The sequence below is a fragment of the Microtus ochrogaster genome, chromosome 8 (assembly GCF_000317375.1).
Source record: "Microtus ochrogaster isolate Prairie Vole_2 chromosome 8, MicOch1.0, whole genome shotgun sequence".
Taxonomy (NCBI): domain Eukaryota; kingdom Metazoa; phylum Chordata; class Mammalia; order Rodentia; family Cricetidae; genus Microtus; species Microtus ochrogaster.
Genome location: NC_022015.1, coordinates 11,684,170 through 11,698,762, shown reverse-complemented (window position 1 = coordinate 11,698,762; position 14,593 = coordinate 11,684,170). Strand labels below are relative to the sequence as shown.

At 36.3% G+C, this 14,593-nt stretch overlaps 2 pseudogenes; both read left to right on the top strand.

Moving 5' to 3' along the window:
- On the top strand, positions 1–844 carry LOC101987763 (annotated as a pseudogene).
- Positions 845–6,298: 5,454 nt separating this feature from the next.
- LOC101987488 lies at positions 6,299–7,270 on the top strand (annotated as a pseudogene).
- The last annotated feature ends 7,323 nt before the right edge of the window (positions 7,271–14,593 follow it).

Genomic DNA, 14,593 nt, shown 5'->3' with positions numbered 1-14,593 from the left:
ATGGGACCTGTAGAATATATCAGAGTTCAATCTTTTGTGGTGACAGAGGATGCTACAGTCTGTGCCATTTTATTTTTTATGTTTCTAACAGTCTATTCTCTTTCCTTAATGGCCAAAGTGAGCATGATTGTGCTGAGCAGAAGCAGCCCTCAGCTTTGCATGCTGATGTACCTTTTCCTCAACCATTTGGCTGTTGTAGGGTACTCCTTATCAGTCCTTATGCAGAAGGGCTTTCTCAGGAAGGAATAATTATCCCTGTGCCTGACTGTGAGGCCCACTCTGTCCTATAGTGACATTCAATCACCTCTGCTCTACCCCACAAAGATATCCTGTACAGTCTAAATCCTTCTAATGGGAGCCTTCTACCTAGGTGGATACAAATTCTTAGATATTTACTGATTATTGCCTCAATCTGTCCTTTGGTGGACCAAATAAAGTTAATCATATATTCTATGACTATTCATCACTTTCAAAGCTTTCTTGTTTTCATGACTCTTCTTCTGAAGTCATTCAAGCAATATCTTCAGGCTTCATCATTATGGTCATTGTACTTATCATCGTTCTGTATTATGTCTACATCCTTCTCACCATTCTGAAAATACATTCAACGGAGGGCCACCAGATTTCCTTCTCCACCAGCACCTCCTGCCTTACTGCAGTCACTCTGTTCTATGAGATCATCATATTCACTTGTGTGATGCCCAAGCCCAGCTACTCCATGGACCAGAACAAGATGTTATCTATGTTCCACATGATGATCCCTATGTTAAAACTCCTAATCTATAGCCTCCAAAACAAGGGTGATAAAGAGGCCATGAGAATTGTGGCTATTTCTCACTGGTAGCCATAGATAACTAGAATTTTAAATAGTGTAATGAGCCCTGATATTCCAGATGAATAGGCAGTATAGCATGTTAATTATACAGCTATATTTATGATGTTTTAGAGATAAACTTTACAATGTATCAAGAACATCTTCATTGGAAAACATAACTTTATGAAAATTGCAGTATTCCCTTTGCTTTTCCCTTTCATCAGCCACCAGAATCTGCATTTATGAGCACCAATGTTACTCATGGGTTCTGTGTTCTTCAAATGCAGCCTTTAGATTTGGAACTTTGATTTGAACCTTTAGAATCATTTGTAATTCTTTGATGAGAATAATATTGCCACCCAAGATTTTCACACACACACACACACACACACACACACACGTTCTACTCCTGGAACACAGTTTCCCCTCCTGCATTTCCTTCCATTCCTCTCTCCCACATCACCTCCCTCCTCAATTCACTTTTCCTCTGTTTCTGTTCGGAAAGGGGTAACATATTTGAACAAGTCTCTTTGTAGTATGATGGAGCATTCTTTTCATATATGCCCCAAAATGGTATGGCTGGGACTTTAATTAAATTGATTTCCAGTTTTCTGAGAAAATGTCATATTGATTTGTAAAGTAGTTGTACAAGTTTGCACTCCAGCCAGCAATGGAAGAATGTTCACCTTGCTTCACATCCATTGGAGCATGAGCAATCACTTGTGCTTTTTATCTTAGACATGCTGACAGTATAAGAAGAAAGCTCAGAGTCATTTATATTTGCTTTTCCTGGTTGGCTGAGGATGTTGAACATTTATTTAAGTGCATCTCTGCCATTTGAATTCTTCTGTTGAGAATCATCTATTTAGATCTTTATCCTACTTTTAAATTGCCTTATTTGGTTTTTCAACGTCTAGTTTCTTAAATTGTTTATATAGTTTAGATATTAATCCTCTATCAGATGTGTGGTTGGTGAAGATCTTTTTCCATTCTGTAGGCTGCCATTTTGTACCATTGATAGTGTCCTGGGCCTTACAAAAGCTTTTCACTTTCAGGAGGTGCCATTTATTAATTGCCAATCTTAGTGTCTGTGTTATTGGTGCTCCACTAAGTTGTCTCCTGTACCAATGTGTTCAAGACAATTCCCCACTTTCTCTTCTTTCAGGTTTAGTGTATCTGGATTTGTGTGGATCTGTGGTCTCTTGGGGCTGAAAGACATTAGTCAGGGCACTTTTTAAAAAAAATTTTAGGATTTCTGTTGACAACTCAGGTGTGATTTTAAAAGGTCTGCTTTTCTATGCTACTTAACTTTTTGCCACTTTTAATATTTTTTCTTTGTTCTGTATGTTTAGTGCAGGGATTCTTATCCAATCTATTTCTTGTTCTGTAAGTTTCTTGTACCTTTATAGACAAGGCCATTTTAGGTTGGAAATTATTTTTCTATAATTTTTTTAAAATATATAATCTGTTTTTTTTAGCTGGGATTCTTCTCCTTTTCCTATTCCTATTATTCTTAGGTTTGGTCTTTTCATACCCATATTTCCTGAATATTTCATTTCAGGAATTTTTTAGTTTTATTATTTTCTTTGACTGATGAATCTATTTCTTCTATCATATCTTCAATACCTGAGATTTTCATCTCCTGTATTCTGTTGGTGATGTCTGCATCTGTTCCTGCTTACTTACCCATATTTTTCATTTCCATAATTTTCTCAGTTTGTGTTTTCTTTATTGCTTTTATTTCCATTTTAAGTTCATTTCTTCTTTTTTATTTTATTTTTATTACTTTATAAATAATACCAATCAAAATTTCCACTTCCTCCCATCCTCCTATGTCCTTCCTGCCCCCTACAGCCTCTCCCCTCTACCTCCAGTCCTGAGAGGAAAAGGTACCCTGCTCTGTGGGAAGTCCAAGGTCCTCCCTTCTCCATCCAAGCTTAGGTAGGTATGCATCCAAATAGAATAGGATCCCCCCCCCAAAAAAAAACAGTATGTTCAGTAGATACAAATCCCAGTGCCATTATCATTGGCTTCTCAGTCTGCCCCAATTGTCAGCCGCATTCAGAGGGTCCAGTTTGTTCCCACGCTCGTTCAGTCCCAGTCCAGCTGGATTTGGTGAGCTCCCATTAGCTCAGGCACACTGTCTCAGTGGTTGAACCAAACCCTCATAGTTCTGACTTCCTTGCTCATCTTCTCGCTCCTTCTGCTCTTCAACTGGACCTTGGGAGCCCAGTCCAGACTGAGCTCCCAAAGTTCATTTCTTCTTTAAGGACCTCTATTATCTTCATAAAGTTGTTTTTAAGGTCTCTTCATGTGCTTCAGGTGCATTGTTCAGGTTTTGTTGTTGTCTTGTTGTTGTAGAATAGCTGTCTTCTTGGAGTGCCCTATTAATCTTTTTGTTATTGATTGTGGTCTTAAATTGGCATTTAGGCATCCGTGTTTGGGATGATTATAGGTCTATGTGTTGATTCCTGTGTTTGCCTCTGTTGGATGGGTGTCTTGTTATTTGTTTTCTGTTTCCTCTCTGGTCTTCTGGCCTAAGTGGACAAGGGTTCTGCTGCCTAGCACATCTTCAGTTCCAGTAGGATGTCTCTGTTGGGATTTGAGATGGTATTTCCCTACCTCTGCCAGAGTTGCCTCTATAGTTGCAGTACTTGTGTGATCTGTGGTGTTCTAGGTACCTTCTTGCCCTCAGGGATTTTTTAGCACAGCTTGGCCTCTAATGCAACAGGATTTTTCTGTTGAGGCTAGAGTGTCTAGATCCAGCCAGGCCTCTAGTATAGACAAAAACTTCTCCCAAAATTCTAGACCAGAATATGGACCCCAGGATAGGGGGAACAAACCGTGGCTATTGGCATGAGTTTAATAAGCATTGCAGACAGTGGACAGTGACTTACCTGGGATCCCTAATTTGGCCTATCCTCCAGTAAATTCAAAGTTTGTTGAAATTGTTGACCCAGATATGGAAACACGAAAGAAGGTGCAATCTGCTCTATTGACTATTTCTAAGTAATAATAATATTTTGTATTCTTGCCTATAAAAGTTGTGTGTGCCTCAAATCATCATTCAACTTGGCATCTCCTCCATCCCTATGTCTACTAAGCTGCCTAATAGAGTATGTAACATCAACCACTGAAATACTAAAAGGAAATCAGTACACATAAATGAAAGAAACAAAAATAGTTCATTTAATGATTGATTTAATATTTTAAAGTGTGAAATAACCTAAACCAAATAGCTACTTGAATGATTTACCTAAGATAATAGTTATCATGTACCTCCCATAATTACCATACTCACATAAAAGAGAAAAAAGAGATCACTTGAGATTGACAGACTCCTTGAGAATTGTGTTTATGCAAAATGAACTGCTCAGTAATCACTAGGAATGAGGTAATGATCCCTGATGATTTGAATACAAACTTGAATCCAGAGCACTAAGGGGATCTATCCCCAGTGACAAACAATGACAGTGGAGACAACTTCATAGCTATAAAATCATAACATTGAATTTCTTACTCTGAAATGAATTCTTATACCAAGAGGTAAGATTTTTGACTTTGTTGAGAAATGAAGATATTTTATTCTTTGAAATGTACTGATTTTATAAATCATGGCAGAGTGGGAAGACAAGTCAGAAGGAATCAAGCAAGTATGTAATATAAGTGGATAAAAGAACCAAGATTTCATAAAAATCACCTTATAGTTCTATAAGTAAATATTCAGAATGACCAGGCATAAATAAGTTTTCAAACCTATTCCTTGTTTATATACCCATTGGAAAGACCAGAAAAACATGATCTTCAAAGGTGTGCACAATTAGCATTCAACCAAAAGGCTAACTTGCTCTCTGGCTTTGAAAAGCTTTGGAGGCTTGCTGTCAGGAAATATTGTGTGTGAAGACCTTCTTTGCTGTGACCTAAATGTTCCAGCATCACAGGCATCACTGTGGACAAGTGAGGATATAAATATAGAATTTGAAGGATGAGAATCAATCAGTCCCATGCTGGGAGAACTTGGATAAACCTCTTAATTTATGAGTTTGAATATTTATTAATCAGTGTATTCTGTTGAAAATCACAAGAACTCATTCCATTACACTCCAGTTAAAAAAAAAACTGCGATTTGAAAAGGATTTGCTGTATCTAAAAAATTAATAATAATTTGCTAAGCATTATTCACATTTTATATGATGGTAAAATTAATATTTTAAGTTAATTTAAAGAGCAATGGTCTATTTTCATGAATCTAAAATGTTTAAGGAGCTTATAACAAAAGTTTTATTTGTAAATTTAGTGTGATCTTTATTTAGTTTTGCAGATTTTCTGAATAATATCACCAACAAAGTAACTTTCTATGTATTAACCATAGAAAAGCTGAAATGGTATCCTTCATCTGTCCCTAATTTGTGTATGCTCTGAATAGCATAACCACATTCAGTTATGGTGTGGTTACTAAAATTAATAGATTAAGCTCAACTTCCCTGGTGTTCATATCTTGTTTTTTTAACATTGTGTATATGAGGTTTGCCTGTCTGCAGGTATGTGCACCATATGCATGCCTGGTGTCTGGGAGGCCCAGAAGAGACATTGGGTGCACAGAACTGCACAAACAAACTGCTGTGAGAAAACATTTGGGTTCTGGGATAAAACCCATGTCATCTATAAATGCAGTCAGTGTACTTCATTTTGGAGCAATCTCTCAAACCCCATAATTCTGTTATTTCTTATATATATATATATATATATATATATATATATATATATATATACCACTTAAAAGAGTTTTCTGCTGTAAAATAAAAATTACAAAATAACTAAATGCTATTTCATAGAAATTAGAAATAGGAATACATACAAGTTTTTTAAATCCTGTGCTGCTCTTTTAGTAAATTTAATAAATTTATCAATTAGTTAAGTCTTCATTACATAACTGTATTATTTTTAGATTTAAATCCTCTGTTATACTTATAACAAATACATTGTTATTTTAAACAGACAAATGTTATTTAATGTTTATTTTCTATTTATTTCTATGAAGGGAATAGTGCAGGTAACATAGCATAGCTGTGGATGTCAAAGGAGCAGGATTTGTTTCTCAACTCCCATCAGTGAATTCCAGGACCTCAAGCTCTGGTCATTATGGTGGAAGAACATTTACCTCTCAATCTATCTCTCCACGCTGTCTCATGATTTCAAATATTTAGCTTTAATTACAATTAGAAATATTTTAGTATAAATAAATGTAAATGAAAGTTACCTATTATTTTCATAATATTTCTAGAATTTCTCATTAACTAATTTGAAAAAGTTCCTGCATAGAAATGTATAAACAATGAAAACCCTAAGTAAAGCATACATTGTTGGTTCAATTTTGAATAATATAATAGTTTTTATTAAATAAAATAAAATGTCATATTTATAAATACCTTCTTAGAGTATCTCTATCACAACTCTCTGTTCTGACAGCAACTACACTGTTCCATGGCTTTCCTGGAGGACGGGAACCACACTGCAGTGACAGAGTTCATTTTATCAGTCTTAACAGATGACCCAGTCTTTAGAGTCATCCTCTTCATCATCATCCTGTGCATCTACCTGGTGACTGTGTCTGGGAACCTCAGCGCCATCCTTCTTATTGGAATCTCTTCCCAGCTCCATCACCCCATGTACTTTTTTCTGAGTCACTTGGCTTCTGTTGACATAGGCATCTCATCTTCTGTCACCCCCAATATGCTTTTTGGCTTCCTGGTAATGAAAAATACTATTTCTTACCTTGGATGTGGCATCCAGCTCAGCTCAGCTGCTTTCTTTGGGTCTGTTGAATGTTTCCTTCTGGCTGCCATGGCTTATGATCGCTTTGTGGCAATCTGCAACTCTCTGCTTTATTCAACCAAAATGTCCACACAAGTCTGTATCCAGTTGGTTGTATGATCCTATATAGGGGGTTTTCTTAATGCTTCCTTTGGTGCCCTTCTCTTTTTATCTTTTCTATTCTGTGGACCAAATAGAAACAATCATTTTTTCTGTGATTTTGCCCCTTTGATGAAACTCTCCTGCTCTGATGTCAGTATCTCTGGAGTTGTTATCTCATTTTCTGCTGGTTCAGTCACTATAACCACACTGACTGTGATAGTCATATCATATTTCTATATCCTCATAACCATCCTGAAGATGCGCTCCACTGAGGGCCGTCAGAAGGCCTTCTCCATCTGCACCTCGCACCTCACTGCAGTCCCTCTCTACTATGGGACCCTCACCTTCATCTGTGTGATGCCAAAGTCCAGCTACTCCTCAGACCAGAACAAAGTGTTGTCTGTGTTCTACATGGTGGGGATCCCCATGTTAAATCCCCTCATCTATAGCCTCAGGAATAGTGAAATGAAGGGTGCTCTGAACAGACAAATTCATAAGCAAACATTTATAAAGAATAATCAGTTGTTTTGTAAAACTTAATATAATAATGAGTATCAGGAAGACAAATGTGACCATTATCTCAGGTTTGACTATTAGTTTTCTTATTACTCCTTTTACCCTAATCTCCTATTTTCCAACTATATATAGCTACTTTGTTTTATTGTATTTCTCTTCGATATATTTTAATGTGTCTTTGACAGTCTTATACAGTGTATTTTGATCATGGTCACTGCAACCCTTCTCAGTCCTAAAACTCCATCTCCTACACATCTAACATATGTGTTTCTTTTGTCCTACTAGACTGTGATACATGTAAGCGTACTGCTAATTTTAATTAGTCTTAACAATAAAAACCCAAAGTTAGATATTAGGAGGTGAAAGCTGAAAGATCAGAGAAACCGAACAGTCAGCCACTAGCAACTGCTTCTTACCTCTGTGAAATCCTCAGACTGATTTGGCCATCTTGTCTCTAGGAATCCTCAGATTTAATACCATCTCTATGAAACCTCAGACTAAATCTGAATGCTGTATGAATTCCTACCACCTTTAAGTTACCTGCCCACTTGGGCGTGGCCTCTCATATTATTTATGCCGATGTAAAGCACATGTCTGGCCTCTTTTCTGGCTGCAGGATTAAGTTGCTGTTCCACGTTCCAGCAGAGGATTGTGATCTGTGAGCTTACCTCTAAATAAATAACCCTCTATTATACTCAATTCTGAGCTAGTGTGGGATTTCTTTTAAGCATCCTTCTTCACATGAGTTCTTGTCTACTCTGGCCTTATATTCATCTCTCTGCCCATCCATATCACTTCCTATCTTCACCTCCCTAGTGCCGGGATTAAAGGTGTGAGCCACCACCACTTGGATCTGTTTCTCCTTTAGACTGATTCTATCTGTGCAGAGCAGGGTAGCCTTGAACTCATTGAAATATGTCTGCATTGTCTCCTGAGTTCTGGGAACAAAGATGTATGCCACTACTGTCTAACCTTTATGGCTAACTACTGTAGCTAGCTTGGTACTCTGATCTTCTGGAAAGGTTTATTTGCTTAAGCACAAACAAAATACCACCAGATTTCCCCTTTTTGTCTAAAAAAAATAATGTTATAACTAATAAAGAAAAACTATATTCAACAAGTATAATAATTATATATAATATATAAAGGCAATAACAAATTCAGAGAAAGTACTCTAATATCCATCCTATCTTGATGAGTCCTAAGTCTTGTACCTAATTCACTTTTTATATAACTTGAAATAGAAAAATTATCTTTTTAATATCTCTCAGTTTATGTACTTTAGAGCTCTTTAGAAATTTTTTTTCTGAATCTAGTAACAAGGAAAGCTTTAACTATAAAACTTTCAACTCCTTCAGAGACATGAGAAGGAAATAACATTACTTGAATAAAGAAGAAGTGCAAGCAAGCAACTTCCAAAAATGACAGAAACAGCTGGCTGTTTAGATGCTCACCTAAGTTTCTTCTGTTATGTTGGAGCATCTGTCTTTGGCCTACAAGCCTAGCATATCTGAAAGACTATTCTTCCAGAAAACCAATACAACAATGAGGACCCTAAGAGATACATGCAAGGATCTAGTCTACATGGGAAGTAATAAAAGACAAGATCTCCTGAGTAAAGTGGGAGCATGGGGCCCATGGGGGAGAATTGAAGGGGAGGGGGGAGGCAGGAACGGGAGCAGAGAAAAATGTATAGCTAAATAAAATCAATAAAAAATAAAAATAAAAAGACTTTTCTATGAAGCAATATTTTTGAAGGATTGTTCAACCTTGTTATAAAAAAATTTGATAGTCATTCTCTTTTGCATCCTCCTTGTCCAATTTGGACAGCATACCATCAGTAGCTGAGGTAAGAGTACTTTCTTGCCCAGTGGTTTACTTTTACCACAAAGAAGACAACCTCCTTGTGGAGTTTCTTTGATGCCATTACCTTCTCTGAAGAAGATTTGTGATGCCAGGAACAGAAATGTTTCATTGTCATAAAAATGAAACTTATGTTTTTAAGACATCTTAAATGTCATATACTACAGATCTCTGAAGTGTTTGAAGACCACCTAAAGATGTACCTAAAATACATCTGTTTGATCTTGAAACATACCTAACATGACTAAAAATTTTATTGTAATAGGTGACTAAGTACTAACCTTCATTTCTTTATTATCCTAAATTTTTGGTAATAATAACTTTCAAGGACCAAAACTTTGCATTAAATTATTAAATGAGTTGCATAGGCACAATACCTTGAACAAGATTAGAAATGTATGTATGGTATGTTCTAACAAAAATAATCTTAACTTTGTATCAATATAAAAATTCCATCAGTTTACAATATTTAAAACCAGCAGTTGCTTCTTTGGATTAACAGTAGGTTCAATAATCTACCTTTTAATCTTAATTCTATATACCCCATTTTCTTTTCAGTTTAAATTCAATAATCTACCATTATATCCTATTATATCTATATTGCCCATTTTTCTTTTCAAAACAAGAACACTGAATCTAAACCCCTCTGTTCAAATTGTTCTATGATCATTGTAACTAACTTCCTTAAACAATATCCATATTTTTATAATAACAAATATCCATAACCCACTAAACAACCAAAAATCATGCACCCTACCTCTTGGGCATGTAGATATCATGTTCTTAAATTTACTTACTTCATTCTGGGGCCAATAACATTTTTAGAGGATTCTGAAAAGAAAAGGTTTTTGTTTATTGTCAAGTCCTGGCAGAGGCAGCAGTATCATTAGTTGTCCAGTCTCGACAGAAGAGAAAGTCTCAAGGACAAGTCTCAGGTCCTGGCTAGAATAGTCTGTGAGGCTTCATCATTTCAGCAAGCAACTTCAAATTGATCCTAAGCAGTTTGTAGTCCAAAGCTGATCTTCAGAAGGTGTTTTTCAGCTTACTGGTGTTGTCATCATCCTAGTAGAATTGTTGTGGAATCCAATCACATTTTTGGAAACTTCAGAGGTCACATCAGGTCAGGCTATTCCTTTTCTTGGTAATTTTTTCTGGGTAGTTTTCCCTTCTTCTTTGAATTCTTATTTGTCCAAAGGTCTTGATGTTTTTTTTTTTTTATTTAATTGGAAAAAATAAAAGCAAAACCTTCTCAAACACTAATTTTGGGGATGTTTCCTTTTGGCAAGTTTTATCTGATCAAGTGAAAAGCATTTTTTAGTTGTATAGGTTTGTTTAGATTGAGTGATCAGGCTGCTTAATGACTATCACTTCTTCTAATAAAGAGTTTTCTCCACACCTTCGAATGCCTGATTAGTGACAAAGAAGCAAAAAATATCAAAAGGAAAAAGGAAAACATATTTAACAAATGGTGTTGGCAAACTGGATATCAACATGTAGAAGAATGAAAATAGACCCATATCTATCACCTTGCACAAAACGCAAGTCCAAATGGATCAAAGACCTCAACATAAAGCCAGCCACACTGAACCTTATAGAAGAGAAGGTGGGAAGTACACTTGAATGCATTGGCACAGGAGACCATTCCTAAATATAACCCCAGCAGCCCAGACACTGAGAGAAACAATTAATAAATGGGACCTCCTGAAACTGAGAAGCTTCTGTAAAGCAAAGAACACGGTCAACAAGACAAAACGCTACAGAATGGGAAAAGATCTTCACTAACCCCACATCAGACAGAGGTCTGATCTCCAAAATATACAAAGAACTCAAGAAATTGGTCATCAAAAGAACACATAATCCAATAAAAAAAAATTGAGTACAGACCTAAACAGAGAACTTTCAACAGAGGAATCTAAAATGGCTGAAAGACATGTAATAAAATGTTCAACATCCTTAGTAATCAGAGAAATGCAAATCAAAATGACATTGAGATTCCATCTTATACCTGTAAGAATGGCCAAGATCAAAAACACTGATGATAACTTATGCTGGAGAAGCTGTGGGGAAAAGAGAACATTTCTGCATTGCTGGTGGGAATGCAAGCTAGTATTTCCCCTTTGGATGTCAGTGTGGTGATTTCTTGGAAAATTAGGAAACAACCTTCCTCAAGACATGTTGAGCTTAGTTTTTGGCACTAATACTACTGTTATTAAGCGTAGGCTTCATTTTGTGGAAGTAACCTTAGGCCCAAGTAAGTGTTTGATTACTTCCATGGGCCACTATAGTACTAGTAGACATGCCTTGCTAGGCTGATGGTTAGTTGCACTTATAAGTTTCACAAAAATTGTCTATAAAACACATATAACATTTATAAATATCATCATATTATGATATTAACATTTATAAATTTTAATTCCTTCCATTCACATCAAAATAGAATTCAGATACTTTTCTATCTTCCATGATCCTTATGTTGGATTAACCTGACTTCTTTTTATTTCTTGGGATTATCAGGATCAGTGTATTTTTATTTGGGAGATGTTAGCCCACTCTCCATGTACCAATTTCTTCTTTGGTTTCCTTACCAAATATCACTTACCCTATGGAAATTTCATTGCTATCCTACCCAAGCTGAAAGCACTCATTCCCCACCACAGCTAATTTTACCCCCCATAACACTTGCAGTTATTCTTCTCCATGATGTTCTAAGTTTTACAAGGTTGGTTCTTCTCTAGTTTACTAGAAAGTACTGGAGTAATGATTTAATTTCTTGAGAATTATTTTATTCAGTAAGATTTCTCTAGTGTCTACTTGGTCCTACAATACAATAAATATTCAATATCTAGATGTAATGGTTTCCTCAGTGGTTATCTTGTGTCTCAGTTTCCTCAATGGTTATTCTGTGTCTACCTATAAAGCAATTCTACTTTCTCAAACTATATTTAAAATTAAAATTCCATATTCAGAAATAAATAATTTCAGGTCATGAGGCAGACACCTTTTGTTTTGTATGCCTTTTCCCTGTCTTGTTTCTAAAGAGTCCTCACACATGCCAAAAAAAGGAACTATAAATCTTCACAGATATGTAAATTAATGTTTTCTACTAGTCATTAGTACTTTATTTTCAATTGTCAAAGCTCAGAAAATACTTGATATAAAATATAGGAAACAGTTGAATACTCTGACCTTAGTGATATAGATTCAGTGTTTATGGGGAGGCTAGACTATTTGTTTAAGAATTTGATGAGAGTTGTATATTGTGGACTCCCATTATAAGTATGTGTTTTAGTTTGGGTTTTTCTTGCTATGAAGAGACACAGCAGCTCTTATAAGGAATATATTTAATTGAGGGAATTGCTTACCATTTCAGAGGCTTAGCCCATTATCATCACAATGGGGAGCATGGTGATTTTCAGGAAGACATGATGCTGGAGGAATAACTATGGTACCACAGCAGCTTTAAAGGCTTGAAACAGGATTCAGGAACCAAGAAAGAGAGTTGAATCATATTGTAGGATTAAACAGGGTGAGAGAGAACTTTTTAGTGACTTTTTGCAAAGATTAATTAGGGCTATATGAATAGGGGTAACTGACCCAGAAGCTAGACGTATCATAATTGAATCTTCAGCTTAAGAGAATGTCAACATTGAGTGCAATCAAGTCCTTGAGCCTTTAAAGATTAGATCAGCACCCATGGATTAATGGGTCTTGCATACAATGAATGTTGAGACACTTGATTATGGTACAGAAGCAAGGGTAGGAGAAGCAATTTCCAATGGTAAGAGAAGACATCAGAATACTAGATATTTTAATTGTGACAGAATGGAACATCTGAAAATGGATTGCAGACAACAGATTCCTAGGAATAATGCTTCCTCTGGGAATGACAGAAATAGGAGGACTCAGCCTCCAGGTATATGTAGGAGGTGTAGCAAAGGTGAACATTGGACCAACGAATGTAGGTCAATGACAGATAGACAAGGCAACTTGATACCATTGGGAAATGCTGTGGGGTGCCTCTTGCAGGCCCCCATGACAAATATGGTCCAGTTATTTCCAGTTACTTGGAGAACGTGTCTTGCTAGAAAAGTTAAAAAATCTAATGCTGGCTCTAAAAAGCAACACTGGTCTGAAAGATGGGTTAAATATAGAGGATGAGTCAAAAACTCCAGTAGGAAAGAGGAAATGTACATTTTGGCAGACTTCTGTAAAAGATCAACGATCAAAGCTAAGAGTTTGTATAAATAGCATTTTTATTGAAGGCTTATTAGACACAGGTGTGTATGTAAGGATCATTACTCCAGAATCTTGGCATCCAAATTGGCCTCTTCAAGAGGTAGATGTTCAGTTCCTGGGGATTGGAACCCTATCTCAAGTAAAACAAAACACAAGATGGGTTGAATGTATAGGACCAGAAGAGCAAATAGGAGGACTAAGGCCCTATATAACCAATATTGCAGTGAATTTGTGGGGTTATGATCTATTGCAGCAATGAAATACCCAGATTAACACTCCTGCAGCCCCAAAAACTTGTTTCTGAGGAAAATATTAGAAGATACTACAGATGACGGACACCAGCCATGCAGGCTGTACAAGAACACAAAGCAGTTGATAAACCAGCAGAGGTACCAACAGCCCTAACTTTAAAACTGAAAAATGAATATGGATTAAGCAGTGGCCTCTAGCTGAGGAAAAGTTGCAGGCTTTAGAACAGCTGGAACAAGAGCAACAAGATGCTCAACATATAGAACATATGTTTACATTCTCTCAGTCTCTACTAACAAGTGCCTGGTATGGAACCATCTTAGATGGTATAACCCACCCTCTAACTTATACATCTCCAGCTCCTGAGCTTCCCTTACCTACTCCCAACTTCTCTTTCCTCTATAACTCCACCATTTTGCCTATACATTCTCTTGGTTCTGCTGTGGACTCAGCTCCCTTTGTCCCTTTCTCCTCTTCCCTCTTTTTGATCTTTTTTCTTGCCCTAACCCTCGTCTGCTCTTCTCATTATTTAGTTCAGTCCAATTGTCTAGCTCAGTTTGGACCTTACCAGATATCTTTGGTTCTGCTCCTTTTTATCTCTACAATAAAACATTCTCCTCAAGCATACTAAGGAGTGATCGATTTTGTGTATTCCTTCAAAGGTAAAGTAGGCTTTATCCTAGAGAGCCAAGGATAGTTCATTATATAAAATCAATAAATTATTTCATCATGTACACAAATTGAAAAAGGTATTTTAAAGATTGAAGTATTTTAAACTGAAACAAATATCAACTTGTTCAAATATTTACCTAAGACAATAGTTATCATCATGTACCTCCCTTTTCACTTGGTGCCAAGTGAAAGTGCACCAATACTCACATACAGGAAAACAAGAAATCACTTGAGATTGATAGGTGACCCCTTGGAAATTAATTGTTTTGTGTGAAATTTAGTGCTCAATAACCACTGGGAATAAAGTAATGATCCCTGGTGATTTAA